This window comes from Dendrobates tinctorius, unplaced genomic scaffold, assembly GCF_039654945.1.
Source record: "Dendrobates tinctorius isolate UK_male_01 unplaced genomic scaffold, ASM3965494v1 ptg000121l, whole genome shotgun sequence".
Classification (NCBI taxonomy): Eukaryota; Metazoa; Chordata; class Amphibia; order Anura; family Dendrobatidae; genus Dendrobates; species Dendrobates tinctorius.
In genome coordinates, this window is record NW_027361789.1 from 3381986 (window position 1) to 3397703 (window position 15718).

General features: G+C 45.4%; 1 long non-coding RNA gene across 1 annotated transcript in view; it reads right to left on the reverse strand.

Moving 5' to 3' along the window:
• Nucleotides 1-1099: 1099 nt before the first annotated feature.
• The window catches only part of LOC141046839 (uncharacterized), a 76376-nt gene continuing 61757 nt past the window's right edge, over nt 1100-15718 (reverse strand). Inside the window, exons 2-3 of the long non-coding RNA XR_012219675.1 lie at nt 2021-2059; nt 1100-1324 (exon numbers count right to left, since the gene is read on the reverse strand). This is a non-coding gene — a long non-coding RNA (uncharacterized lncRNA). The remainder of the gene's footprint in view (nt 1325-2020; nt 2060-15718) is intronic.

Sequence of the window (15718 nt, forward strand, 5' to 3'; positions counted from 1 at the left end):
CCCTGTCACATGATCATGGGTCACCGATAGGTTGGAACAACAACCAGAGGTCTCCAGCAGACTTCTATGGTTGTCACTGCTTGATTGCTTTGAGTGCCACCCGGTGGTTGGTGCTCATAGCAAGTCAACCATTCTGTTACATACAGGTGATCTGATCATCGCCTTTTTGTAGCAGAGGTGATCGGGTTATGGCAGTTTCTCCCATGGAGACTACTGAAGCATGCCAAAAGTAAAAAAAAATTAAAAATGTTTTTAAAAATAAAAAAAATTTAAAAGTTCAACTCACCTCTACTTTGAACAATTCAAAATGAAACAATACAGTAAAAAATCAAATATACACATATTTGGTATCGCCGCATTCAGAATCGCCCGATCAATATAAAGAATTAACCCGATCACTAAATGGTGTAACGAGAGAAAAGTTAAAATGACTTTTTAAGGCAAAGGGTGGTCACACAAAATATTGATTGTATCTAGATTTATCTTATGTTCATTCACATTGCAATTTGTTGATTGATAACTGACTTAAGCAAATCATTTTTTGTCATTCTTCTGATAACATTATTTGTTTTGGAGAAAATCAACATAAGTAGGACTTGGAAAAACATCCCAAAGTTAATTTACCTAAAGAAATGAAGAATGCCACAATTTTCATACCGTAATCCTGATGAATATATATCAGGCTATTAAAGAGGCACTTTGTAAACTCTGGACATGGTGTGCTGCCTTAACTCTTTTTGAAATTATATATATATAAACACACAGCTCTGGCAAAATTTAAGAGACCACTGCACAGTTTTATAGAAATTAGCTTCTCTACATGTCTGACAGACTTTCCATTCCAGTGTCAGTTGAATTCCAACCAGAGAACACCTCATTCTGCTTAATGTGCTTCTGATTAGGTGATAACCTGAACCAAATCTTATTTAATGAAGGAAAGTATAAAAAAAACCATGCTGTGGTGTTCACAATCCTCTTGCAATATGACAAGCTGGATGGCAAAACAAGTGCTAGTAATATCCCAAAAGTAATAGGAATGAAAAAATAACTTTTTACCATGCCAAAGGACTTGAAAAGAAAAGTCGTGAGTGAGAAAAAGAAGGGCTCAATTCTAGCTTTATTAGCAGAGGGATACAGTGAGCGTCATGTTGCCTCCATCCTTAAAATTTCTAAGATGGCAGTCCATTACAACAAGGTCAAACAGCAGACATTGGGGACAGCAAAGCTTCAGACTGGCAGAGAGCAAAAACGACTCTCCACTGACCGGGATGACCATCATTTCCTTCAAATGTCACTCAGCAACCGCAGGATGACATCAAGTGACCTACAAAAGGAATGGAAAATCACAGCTGGGGTGAAGTGCACGGCAAAAAACAGTTCGTAACAGGCTCCTAGAGGTAGGGCTCAAGTCATGTAAAGGTAGGAAAAAGCCTTCCATCAATGAGAAGCAAAGGAGAGCCAGGCTGAAATTTGTCAAAGACTGTAAGGATTGTACCATAGAGGACTGGAGTAAGGTAATCTTCTCTGATGAGTCTAATTTTCAGCTTTGCCCAACACCTGGTCATCTAATGGTTAGACGGAGACAAAGAGAAGCGTACAAGCCACAATGTCTTGCACCCATTGTGAAATTTGGTGGAGGATCGGTGATGATCTGGGGATGCTTCAGCGAGGCTGGAATTGGGCAGGTTAATCTTTTCGAGGATGTATGAATCAAGCCGTATACAAGATTATCCTGGAAAAACAGTTGATTCAATCTGATTGACTGACCATCACAGTGCCCTGAGTGTGGGTCCCCGTACCTCTTCCTGTGCCACTCAGCTGTCAATGACAATTGTCGGCATGAAATTGTCACTGCATGTTTACAGTCAGAGACAGTTTAAAGTCATGATGGACTTAACATTTTGCTCACAATGTGCTATGTCCAAATTCAGTGCTAAGGTCAAACATCTGATGCCTGAAATGTCCTTCAAGATAAATAATATGTATTTATATTTTAAACATACAACTTCATTTTACTCACTTTTGTATTGCCTGTGCAATCATAAATTTTTCAATAATCCTGCAACAAAACATAAGAACTATTCAATTTGGAGAATAATCACAAGACAAATGACACTATGAATCACGAAAGCATGACCACAGCAGGTATTCAAAAAAATCAACTGTGAGATGATATGTGATTAACACGCAGCGAAGCACGCCATACAAGTAACAGAGAACATGTTCAAAGATAGTGAGGTAAATACAAATAAAATTTCTATTAAGTATTCAAAATAAATCAGCCTAGTAAGCAAACAGCTTCAATGAAGAATCATCCAAAAAGAAAAAGAAGCCAAGCTTAAAAGTAACAAATTTTATTGGAGCATAATTAAAACCATGAATGTAAAAATCACAATAATGGTAAAGGTGGGGACACTACAAAAGACCACATTGAGGATAATAGGCACAAAAAGGATGTGGATGAAAGGACCCCGACGCGCGTTTCGCGACAGCTTTTTCGAGGGGTCCTTTCATCCACACCCTGAGGTAATATGCACTAATCATCTTTATCTCTTGCTTATTTGCACATGTTACACTTGTCTTTCTGGGTTTGCTGCTGCCTTACTTAGCATTTGCATATATTGGCTATGCAGCTTCCTATTTATTCACACCTGCCCATGCTAAGTAATTTGTTCATACTAACACATCTTCTTGCAATATTTAAGGGGATTTTATCTTTGATATGATTATTGCACTATGCTTCTAATACTTCATATGCATATTTACAAAGCTTTATATTGAGTAAGTAATGCACTGGCATTTATTTGAATACCTATTTCCTCTTTTATGCATTTATATTTGCCTCTTAGCATTGGTTTCAGCATTTGTTATACATATACTTAGCATCTTTTTGTGCCTATTATCCTCAATGTGGTCTTTTGTAGTGTCCCCACCTTTACCATTATTGTGATTTTTACATTCATGGTTTTAATTATGCTCCAATAAAATTTGTTACTTTTAAGCTTGGCTTCTTTTTCTTTTTGGAAAATTTCTATTAAGTCTGCACTAAAATGCATCTACAGTATAGTGTGATTATTAAAATGTTCTATATAGAAGTGGGAAATAAAGAGATACATGCCTGTTTCCCATCGTTGTTGGAAATATCTGATTTTAACAAGGATTGTGTGGTGTATACTGATTCCTTTATTACACAATTAGCAGAGATTTGGTCACAACGCCATAATATCGTGTGCTTTATTTAACCTCTACCAATCTTACGACTTACATGTACAGTGCTCTCATTAGCAGAGAGTGCGCTATTAGCATGTCACTTGTAACATACAGGTGAAACTCTGCTGCAATGGCCGGAATCAAAGATCTTGGCTGAGGTTGTTATCAAAAACAATTTTGTCATCCAAGTGGTTGACAGATAAAAAGATAAAATGGTCCACCTTGAACCGCTTAATAGTTGCACCCACCAAGCAAGCAAATTAAGCTCTAATGAGTATTCCTGCCAGCTGGAGCGCTTGGTCCTGGACAGCAGATTGGGAAAGGTGTAACACAGGGGAAGGGCCAGTGGTTTCACCCTCAGGCACATAATTTGTACCCAGTCTTTCTGCTCACCTACTGAGGTGTTGTGTATATTAGCACCATATGGTGTATGCTAACAGAGGTATTATGTCGAATTTCCCAATAAAAATGGATATGTGGCTTAGATTTTTGAACTAGCAGCATATATATAGAGCATGTTTCATTACTCATATTATTATTCTGTGTAAGGCTGACACCTGAAGAATTGTGTGAAGCATATTAATGCCTTGATGTTCCAATGTCCAAGTATAGACCCAAAAATTAACATCAGGCTCTCAGATACATGCTTAAAGAGAACATGAGAAGGGCAACACAATTAAAAAATATAGTATAATTCATAGAGATTGAGAGTAGAACTTTCACCATTGAACAATGTACAAAGGTTTTCAAAAATTACCCCAAGTGGTCTGTATCATACATGCTGAAAGAGACCGTGATGAGGACCTCACAATACATTTTGCAGTTATTACAATAGGTAGAGACAGGGAGTACAAGTTTCAACATTGTACACCTTTGCACAATGTGCAAAGTTTTCCAAAAATTACCCAAGGGGTCTATATCATACACGATGAAAGAGACCATGATAAGTACCTTACAATACATTTTGCAGTTACTGCAATAGGTCGAGATAGGGAGTACAGGTCTCACCACTGCACAATGTACAAAGTACTTAGTGGTCATCTATGTATACCCCATGTGGGTTCTGTTTTTTAATCTTTGGAAAACTTTGTACATTGTGCAGTGGTGAGACCTGTACTCCCTATCTCGACCTATTGCAGTAACTGTAAAATGTATTGTAAGGTACTTATCACGGTCTCTTTCATCGTGTATGAAGCAGTAGGAGTATGACATGATTTCCAAACAAAATGGGTTTGGACGGTAAGGCAAGGACGTTAAGACAACTTCCAAAAAAAAACATTTGGGCTACATTTACTTTACGTTGCTGTCATTCATAGGGCTTCTAAAGTTGGAGGAAATCCAGCCCTTGTTCAATTTTAGAAGAGTCAGCCTGTCTGCCTTTCCCGCTGACAGGGGTGTGCGCCTATCCTTTATGATTGCACCGGCCAAAGTAAAATCTTGCTTAGACAACACACTTGCATCAGGGCATGGCATCACCTCCAAGACGTACAAGTAGAGATAGGGTCAAGTGTGCAGGTTGGACAACCAATAGTTAAAGGGCACTGAAGTATCAGGAAGGACGCTGGTATCGTCACTTAAGTAGTCCTTCACCATCTTGGTCAACTTCCCCCTTCTCTTTATAGTTACACCCACAGATAGCTGACCACTAAAGTTGCACAATTTCTCCTGAGTACGCTGATAACCCATATGCGGGGGAAAACCACTGTTTGAGTGCATGCCAGGGCTCAGAGTGGAAAAAGCACCATTTTACTTTTTCACCGCAAAATTGAGAGTGGACACCATGTGACATTTGGAGAGACCCTGATGCACCTACACAGTGGAAACCCCCCACAAGTATCCCCATTTTGGAAATTAGAGTCCCCCAAGGAATTTATCTAAACATGTGGTGAGCACCTTGAACCCCAAGGTACTTCACAAAAAATTATAACAGTGATTTGTGAAAATTAGAAAAAAAATCCCACAAAAATTATGCTTTAGCCCAAATTTTTTTTAATTTTCACATGGGTAACAGAAGAAAATGGACCTGCAGATCTGTTGTGCAATTTCTCCTGAGTATGCTAATACTCCATATGCGGGGAAAATCCATCGTTTAGGCGCACGGCAGGGCTCAGAAGATAAGGAGTGACGTTTTGGAATGCAGACTTTGATGGACTGATCTTCAGTGTCATGTTGAACTCCTAATGTGCCTAAACAATGGAAACACTCCAATATAGACCCTATATTGAAATTGATCTAGTGTTTTCCTGGTGTGCATAGCCTTCATTGGTGTCTTTTCTTGTTTTGGTTCACTGCTTTTTCCCACTGCCATTTGCACCCGCTTTGTGTTCATTGTCATGTCAGCCATGTCTGTCATGTACGCCATGTCTGTTTTGCCTCATGACCCTGGGAGCGGTGTGCACGCGCATCTCATGTCTGCTTTCCTGCATGTTCCCTAGAGCAGTGTGCACACTTACCTCATGACTGTTGAGCTGCGGGATGTCTGCATTTCTGCTCTGCTTTCTGTGATCGTCTCCTCATGTCTAGAACCCCTGATCATTAGAGTTGAGCGACTTTTGGTTTTTTAGGGTCGCGTTTCGTTTCGTGAAACCCGACTTTTCCAAAAGTCGGGTCGAGCAAGATCGTCCGATTATAGGGAAAAGTCGGGGTCGTCCCGAAACACGAAACCCAATGTAAGTCAATGGGGAATAAAAGTCGGCAGTGAGAGGAGGACAGGAAACACACCTACAGTGCCCATTTGAATGCCAAAAGCATCAATTCTTCTTACTTAAGCTTGTCAACCTTAATTAACTTCATAATACAAGTTACGCACTGAAAAATGGGGGTTATTTGGCTAAAGTTGTGGGGGGGGAGGGCTGGCTGCAGGTTTTCATGTGCCCTGGGCGAAAGAGTGCCCCTTTAACACATACCACAACTCATCATGCTCCGATACGGCAGAGAAATAGCGGTATAGTACAATGAAAAATACCTCACTTTTTACATCTCATGACGAGGCCCATCTATTTCTCCATACAGAATCATTGGTCCCATATAATGTTTGAAACAGTATATGATGAGCTCCACAAAATGCTACAGTATATGTTGGTCCCCATGGATGAAGCTCCACTGTCTTATGGGCCCAAATAATGCTCCAAACATAATGGGCCCCATTTCTAATGCTCTAGTGTACAATGGGCCCTGTAAATGCTGCTCCAGTGTCTGATGTCCACCTTTGGAATGTTCCAGTGTATGGTGGGCCCCATCTATCTTTCTCCAGAGTATAGTGCTCCCCAAAAATTGCTGTCCCAACATTGAAAACAATCAAATAAGTCTCCTCGCTAGGGAATCCCTGTACTTGTCTGGATTCCTCGTCGTCCCCATCTTCCATCTCACTGCACAGTATTTCAACTTTGCAAGTGCTGTGATCCTGAGCAAGCAGGGGGGGCCCACTCGTTGGCGACGGCACTGGCACAGGGCCACTGATAGTACGGTGGTGTGTCTGATGGCGGGTGGGCCGAACTTGCACTTTCATCTGCAGCTTCCTCTTTGTCACCGTGTAAGATGGAACTGTATATGGGAAGGGTAACCTGAGTTTCATCAGGGTCAGATTCAGGTCCTGTAGCATGCGAGGGGAATGTAGTGGTCTGGGTCAATGTACCAGCAGATTCATCGAGCAGTGGCTGGGCATCAGTGCACTTGTGTCGCCCCCAGGAGTACGGTCGCCACAGTGGCATTACCTTCTTCCTAGGGAGTGTGATGTCATGCTTGGGAGCAACGAAGGATCTCTCTAGCAGGTTAACTGATTGGGCGGCGTTATTCCCACGAGTCATGACCCTCCAAACAGCGTTCATGAAGGCAAAGTGTTTGTTTTACGTGGGCAGTATGGTTGCAAAGCTGAACCTTAAAGGAATGTCCAGAAGGGCACCACCAGGAGTGGAGCCTACGGTTAAATTCGACTCCACCTGGGAAACCTCAACCATGCCAGCTACAGAACAGATGCACACATTGCAAGCTTAGTTCCGTTAATGAATGAGACTCCGTCATGCCCCGCGGTCCGAGTCCGGCTTACTAGAGGGACACGTGAGGCTCTGGCACATGAGATTGGCCAATAACTGGTGTGTCATGCCCTTACATGTCCGTGGCTGCATGTGCGCTACACTGAAAAGGCCAGCGTTTGTCGCTTACAGGTGCAGATAACCCGCTGAACAACGTTAGTGATGGGGATCACTGATTACAATTATTACCCGCGAACAATGATTTCCCAGTAAGTGCAGGTCAACCGCAGTTCCGGAATTAGGCCTAACCGTCATTCCTGAAAAAATGAAAAACTTACGTGTGCAAACCACAGGTGCTGTAGCTTGCTTAACAGCTCGCCAGCCGTTCTCACGCCCAGTATGGATTACACGTGATTGCACAAAGGTGAGAAAGGGTACCGTATCCCCAGATAACATGTATGGATAGCGTACACATTCAAAATATATGTCTCAGGAGGCAGGCTCAGACGGTGTTAGGCCCAGTATTGATTGCACGTGATTGCACAAAGGTTAGAAAGGGTACCGTATCCCCGGATAACATGTATGGATAGCGTACACATTCAAAATATATGTCTCAGGAGGCCGGCTCAGACGGTGTTAGGCCCAGTATGGATTGCACGTGATTGCACAAAGGTTAGAAAGGGTACCGTATCCCCGGATAACATGTATGGATAGCGTACACATTCAAAATATATGTCTCAGGAGGCAGGCTCAGACGGTGTTAGGCCCAGTATGGATTGCACGTGATTGCACAAAGGTTAGAAAGGGTACCGTATCCCCGGATAACATGTATGGATAGCGTACACATTCAAAATATATGTCTCAGGAGGCAGGCTCAGACGGTGTTAGGCCCAGTATGGATTGCACGTGATTGCACAAAGGTTAGAAAGGGTACCGTATCCCCGGATAACATGTATGGATAGCGTACACATTCAAAATATATGTCTCAGGAGGCAGGCTCAGACAGTGTTAGGCCCAGTATGGATTGCACGTGATTGCACAAAGGTTAGAAAGGGTACCGTTTCCCCGGATAACATGTATGGATAGCGTACACATTCAAAATATATGTCTCAGGAGGCAGGCTCAGACGGTGTCAGGCACAGTATGGATTTGACGGCCCAGACTACACAGCGGAGGAGCAGGGAGAGGTAAAGATTGCAAATGTTGGGACCCTGCCCAAGCAAGGGGGGCCCACTCGTGGGCGTCGGTACTGGCACTGGGCCCCTCATAGTACGGCGGTGTGTCTGACGGTGGGTGTGCACCACCACCGTTAGAGACACTTGATTGCACTATGAAGGACCCTGTACCAGTGCCCGCGCCCAAGAGTCGGCCTACCCACCTGTCCAGGGCAACGGCACTCGCACGGTGTCGTGCGCTAGGTGGTGACCCCGGCCATCGGGGGGGGAGGCAGCACAGTTAGGGAGTTTTAGAAAGTGGCATATGTTGATGTTGGACATTCAGCTGATGCAAAAGGTGAAATAGGTCAAGTCCCAGGAAGAGGTGGACCAAAGCAAGCCATTTTTCTGTCACCCTATGTGTCATCAGAGGAAGGTGGGACAAAATCCTTGGAAACCCATGCGTGGTTCATTTTAATGAAGGTTAGATCATCCACATTTTGGGTTGACAGACGGGTCCTTTTTTCTGTCAGGATTGATCCAGCTGCACTGAAGACTCTTTCCGATAGCACACTTGCAGCTGGGCAAGCGAGCTCCTGTAAGGCATATTGTGCCAATTCAGGCCAGGTATCCAGTTTAGCGGCCCAATAGTCAAAGGGGAATGACCTGTGTGGGAGAACATCGATATGGGAGGAAAAGTAGTTTGTAACCATAGTTGACAACTGCTGTCTCCTGTCACTTTCCATCGATGCAGTATTACCAGTTGTGTGAGCGGTACTTGAAAAATCAGTCCATAATCTGACATGTGGGCCAATGTTCCCGGTGTCAATGATGCACTGCGAGTGCTGGTTGGAGGAGCACTTTCTGGCAAATCCACATCCCTCCAGTCACGCACAAACCCTGTACCAGACCTTGCCACGCCAACATTTTCACTTGCCCCACGAGATGCATCCTCCTCCCCTAAGTAATCATCCCCATCATCCTCCTCCTCCTCCTTTTCTTCCTCCACCTCGTCCAGGAGAGGTCCCTGAGCAGACAATGGCTGAATGTCATCAAGGATTCCCTCCTCCTCTTCCTCCTCATCAACATTGGCTGCAGACGCCTGCTCCTTAAGGTGCGTCAAAGTTTGCATGAGCAGACGCATAAGTGGGATGCTCATGCTTAGGATGGCGTCGTCTGCGCTTACCAGCAGTGTGCATTCCTCAAAACACTGAAGGACTTTACAGAGGTCTTTCTGCTTCGACCACTGCACACCTGTCAACTCCATGTCTGCTCTCAAAGTGCCTGGCCGTGTATCCTCCCACAAATGCATTATGGCCTGCCTCTGCTCGCACAGCCGCTCCACCATGTGCAGGGTGGAGTTCCACCTTGTTGCAATGTCGATAATGAGGCGGTGGTTGGGAAGGTGGAGCAATCGCTGCAGCTTCTGCATACGAACGGAGTGTACAGGCGACCGGCGGATGTGCGCGCACAGTCTTCGCACCTTCTGGAGCAGGGCTGTTAACTCCGGATAGCACTGCACCACCAGGTTCAAGGTGTGAGCCAAGCAAGGTATATGGCTGAGTTTTGAAAGGGCTATGGCTGCCACAAAATTACGGCCGTTATCACTAACTACCTTGCCTGCCTCAAGATGTACACTGCCCAGCCATGACTCAGTTTGTCGCTTCAAGTACTCGGCCAGCACCTCGGCGGTGTGTCTGTTGCCCAAACACATCATCTGCAACACAGCCTGCTGACGCTTTCCACTAGCTGCTCGATAGGGGGACACATCGTGAACAACAGTGGCAGCTGCAGATGGAGTGCTCGTACGACTGCGCTCTGTGGACGAGCTTTCGCTTCTGGAGGAGGAGGAGGAGGAGGGTCGAACGCCTACAGCCAACTGTTTCCTATACCGTGGGCTAGGCAGCACTGTCCCACCACCGCTGTCCCCTGTGGACCCTGCATCCACCACATTAACCCAGTGCGCAGTGATGGACACGTAACGGCCCTGGCCATGCCGACTGGACCATGCATCAGTTGTGAGGTGCACCTTTCCGCTCACTGACTGCTGTCTTTCACATGATGGTGGAGGGCTGGGATGGCTTTGCGAGAGAAGAAGTGGCGACTGGGTAGGTCATAGCGTGGTACTGCATAGGCCATGAGTTCGCGGAGAGCTGTGCTTTCCACCAACCGAAAGGGCATCATCTCAAACGAGATTAGTTTGGCAATGTGGGCGTTCAAACCCAGTGTACGCGGATGAGAGACTGAGTACTTTCTTGACCTACTCATAGTGTCTGGGAGGGTGAGCTGGACTTGAGAGCTGCATATGGTGGAAGTAGCGGTGGACAGGGCGGACTGAGAGAGGATTGATGATGGTGATGGAGTTGGTGTTCTTTCTGATGGCCTAGAATCAGTCTTTCGTTGATATAACAGTGGGATTCCCTGACTGCTGTGGCCTTGCAACGACACCTCAACATTTGCTGCTGTGCTAACCGGTGGGCTTACAGTGGGGGAAACAATGTAGCGTTGCTGACTACCTTCGTTGTGATCAGTTGCACATGTGGCACTTGAGGTTTGGTGTTGTGTCCACGCTTGCAAGTGCATGCTGGTTAAATGTCTAAGCATGCAACTGGTATTCAAATTTTTCAGATTTTTCCCTCGGCTAAAGGTCTTTGCGCACTTCTTACAGATAACCTTGGCCTGATCATGAGGATTTTGTTCAAAAAAGTGCCACACTGCACTCTTCCTACTTTGGCAGACATTTTGCGGCCTAGCACGCTGTGATCTTTTGACCCTCTGGACAAGCTGTCCAGCAACTCTTTTGAAGTTTGGAACCTGTCTTTGGAGTGCTCCGGGCCTGCCAGATAACAGCTGTTGCGATGTTGATGTCTGCTGTGGATGCTCCTCATCTGAGCTATTGGAAGCAGCACCCTCTTCCACCAATGGATGCCAATCTGGGTCAACAACTGGGTCATCCATCACCTCCTCTTCTATGTCATGTGCACCTTCCTCTGTGTCACCGTGTATGGTGGTATAGTGTGCGGGAAGGGGCACCTGAGTCCCATCAGGGTCACAATCTGGCTCTGTACACTGCGAGGACAATGTAGTGCTCTGAGTGAATGTACCAGCAGAATCATCCATCAGCGGCTGTGCATCAGTGCACTCCATGTCAGATTCATCTTGGCCTGGGTAATTCACTATTTCACTTGATAATCCAGGCATGGTATGTGAAAACAGCTCCATGGAGTAATCAGTAGTATGGCCTGCGTCATCCTTCAATCTTGGTTGGGGTGAAGTACACAAGGAAAGGTGTGGTTCATGAACATGAGCCTCCAATGACGACTCAGTGCTTTTACTTTTTACAACTGAAGAAGAGGAGGCGATAGAGCTGGAGGCTGAGTCAGCAATGTAAGACAAAACTTTTTCCTGATGCTCTGGCTTTAAAAGCGGTTTGCCAACTCCTAGAAAACTAAGCGTTCGAGGCCTTATGTAGCCAGACGATGACGCAGGCTCAACACCTCTTGCATTCGGTCCTATTTTGCTCTTGCCACTACCATCAGATCCACCACCAACACCATCATTACCAGCTGCCAACCCCCGCCCAATTCCACGGCCTCTTCCACCAGCCTTCCTCATTTTTGGTAGAAATGTAGCCAAAATCCAACAAAATATATAGTAATGTAAAACAAGGTACAAGGTGTCTATAGGACAGGGGAGATTTTTAATTTCTGCACACACTTGTGGACACTGGACACTTTTGGTTGTGTGAGGCCCACTGATATCTGAGCGCTATGTGACAGGCTCGATGGCACAGCTGTGACCAAAGTGACTAGAGGATAAGGGAGATTTTGAATCTCTGCACACACTTTTGGACACTGGACACTTTTGGATTGTGTGAGGCCCAATGAATATCTGAGCCCTATGTGACAGGCTCGATGGCACAGCTGTGACAAAAGTGACTAGAGGATAAGGGAGATTTTGAATATCTGCACACACTTTTGGACACTGAACACTTTTGGATTGTGTGAGGCCCAATGAATATCTGAGCGCTATGTGACAGGCTCGATGGCACAGCTGTGACCAAAGTGACTAGAGGATAAGGGAGATTTTGAATCTCTGCACACACTTTTGGACACTGGACACTTTTGGATTGTGTGAGGCCCAATGAATATCTGAGCGCTATGTGACAGGTTCGATGGCATAGCTGTGACAAAAGTGACTAGAGGATAAGGGAGATTTTGAATCTCTGCACACACTTTTGGACACTGGACACTTTTGGATTGTGTGAGGCCCAATGAATATCTGAGCGCTATGTGACAGGCTCGATGGCACAGCTGTGACAAAAGTGACTAGAGGATAAGGGAGATTTTGAATCTCTGCACACACTTTTGGACACTGGACACTTTTGGATTGTGTGAGGCCCAATGAATATCTGAGCGCTATGTGACAGGCTCGATGGCACAGCTGTGACAAAAGTGACTAGAGGATAAGGGAGATTTTGAATCTCTGCACACACTTTTGGACAGTGGACACTTTTGGATTGTGTGAGGCCCAATGAATATCTGAGCGCTATGTGACAGGCTCGATGGCACAGCTGTGACAAAAGTGACTAGAGGATAAGGGAGATTTTTAATCTCTGCACACACTTTTGGACACTGGACACTTTTGGATTGTGTGAGGCCCAATGAATATCTGAGCGCTATGTGACAGGCTCGATGGCACAGCTGTGACAAAAGTGACTAGAGGATAAGGGAGATTTTGAATCTCTGCACACACTTTTGGACACTGGACACTTTTGGATTGTGTGAGGCCCAATGAATATCTGAGCGCTATGTGACAGGCTCGTTGGCACAGCTGTGACAAAAGTGACTAGAGGATAAGGGAGATTTTGAATCTCTGCACACACTTTTGGACACTGGACACTTTTGGATTGTGTGAGGCCCAATGAATATCTGAGCGCTATGTGACAGGCTCGATGGCACAGCTGTGACAAAAGTGACTAGAGGATAAGGGAGATTTTGAATCTCTGCACACACTTTTGGACACTGGACACTTTTGGATTGTGTGAGGCCCAATGAATATCTGAGCGCTATGTGACAGGCTCGATGGCACAGCTGTGACAAAAGTGACTAGAGGATAAGGGAGATTTTGAATCTCTGCACACACTTTTGGACACTGGACACTTTTGGATTGTGTGAGGCCCAATGAATATCTGAGCGCTATGTGACAGGCTCGATGGCACAGCTGTGACAAAAGTGACTAGAGGATAAGGGAGATTTTGAATCTCTGCACACACTTTTGGACAGTGGACACTTTTGGATTGTGTGAGGCCCAATGAATATCTGAGCGCTATGTGACAGGCTCGATGGCACAGCTGTGACAAAAGTGACTAGAGGATAAGGGAGATTTTGAATCTCTGCACACACTTTTGGACACTGGACACTTTTGGATTGTGTGAGGCCCAATGAATATCTGAGCGCTATGTGACAGGCTCGATGGCACAGCTGTGACAAAAGTGACTAGAGGATAAGGGAGATTTTGTGTCTCTGCACACACTTTTGGACACTGGACACTTTTGGATTGTGTGAGGCCCAATGAATATCTGAGCGCTATGTGACAGGCTCGATGGCACAGCTGTGACCAAAGTGACTAGAGGATAAGGGAGATTTTGAATCTCTGCACACACTTTTGGACACTGGACACTTTTGGATTGTGTGAGGCCCAATGAATATCTGAGCGCTATGTGACAGGCTCGATGGCACAGCTGTGACAAAAGTGACTAGAGGATAAGGGAGATTTTGAATCTCTGCACACACTTTTGGACACTGGACACTTTTGGATTGTGTGAGGCCCAATGAATATCTGAGCGCTATGTGACAGGCTCGATGGCACAGCTGTGACCAAAGTGACTAGAGGATAAGGGAGATTTTGAATCTCTGCACACACTTTTGGACACTGGACACTTTTGGATTGTGTGAGGCCCAATGAATAGCTGAGCGCTATGTGACAGGCTCGATGGCACAGCTGTGACAAAAGTGACTAGAGGATAAGGGAGATTTTGAATCTCTGCACACACTTTTGGACACTGGACACTTTTGGATTGTGTGAGGCCCAATGAATATCTGAGCGCTATGTGACAGGCTCGATGGCACAGCTGTGACAAAAGTGACTAGAGGATAAGGGAGATTTTGAATCTCTGCACACACTTTTGGACACCGGACACTTTTGGATTGTGTGAGGCCCAATGAATATCTGAGCGCTATGTCACAGGCTCGATGGCACAGCTGTGACAAAAGTGACTAGAGGATAAGGGAGATTTTGAATCTCTGCACACACTTTTGGACACTGGACACTTTTGGATTGTGTGAGGTCCAATGAATATCTGAGCGCTATGTGACAGGCTCGATGGCACAGCTGTGACAAAAGTGACTAGAGGATAAGGGAGATTTTGAATCTCTGCACACACTTTTGGACACTGGACACTTTTGGATTGTGTGAGGCCCAATGAATATCTGAGCGCTATGTGACAGGCTCGATGGCACAGCTGTGACAAAAGTGACTAGAGGATAAGGGAGATTGGATTGCTTTTAAAAAAGCAGTTTGCAGAGCAGTGGGTAAACAGCAATGCCAGCCTGTCAGGAAGCCTTAAAAGGCAGCCCAACAACCAACACCACTGATACACCACAATATAGCCTCCCCTTGCACTGCACACACAGTGACTGGTGTGTTGTGCAGGCCAAATTGCTAGCAGCAGAAGCAGTTTTTTTTTCTTCTTAGCAGGACAAAAAAAAAAAATTGGGATTGCTTTTAAAAAAGCAGTTTGCGGAGCAGTGGGTAAAGAGCAATGCAGGAATGTCAGGAAGCCTTAGAAGGCAGCCCAACAACCAACACCACTGATACACCACTATATAGCCTCCCCTTGCACTGCACACACAGTGACTGGTGTGTTGTGCAGGCCAAATCGCTAGCAGCAGAAGCAGTTTTTTTGTCTTCTTCCCTGCCTAATGCTCTCCCTACAGAATCAGCAGCAACCTCTCCCTATACTGAGATCGGCAGAAGTAAGATGGCGGTCGGCGTGCACGCCCTTTTATACCCCCTGTGACGCCCACCAAAGCAAGCCAATCACTTGCATGCCCTTCTGAAAGATGGTGGTGACCCCTGCCTATGTCATCACGTTGCCCACAGTGTCCGTGGATCCTGATTGGCTGAAAAAGAGCGCAAAACAAACTTTTGAAACGCGACTTTGGCGCGTAAGTCGCCGACCTCGTGGCCGACCTCATCCTAGGGTCGGGTTTCGTTTCATGAAACCCGACTTTGCCCAAAGTCGGCGACTTTTGAAATTTTTCGACCCGTTTCGCTCAACTCTACTGATCATGTGTCCTTCCTATGTTCCAGCAGAGGCTG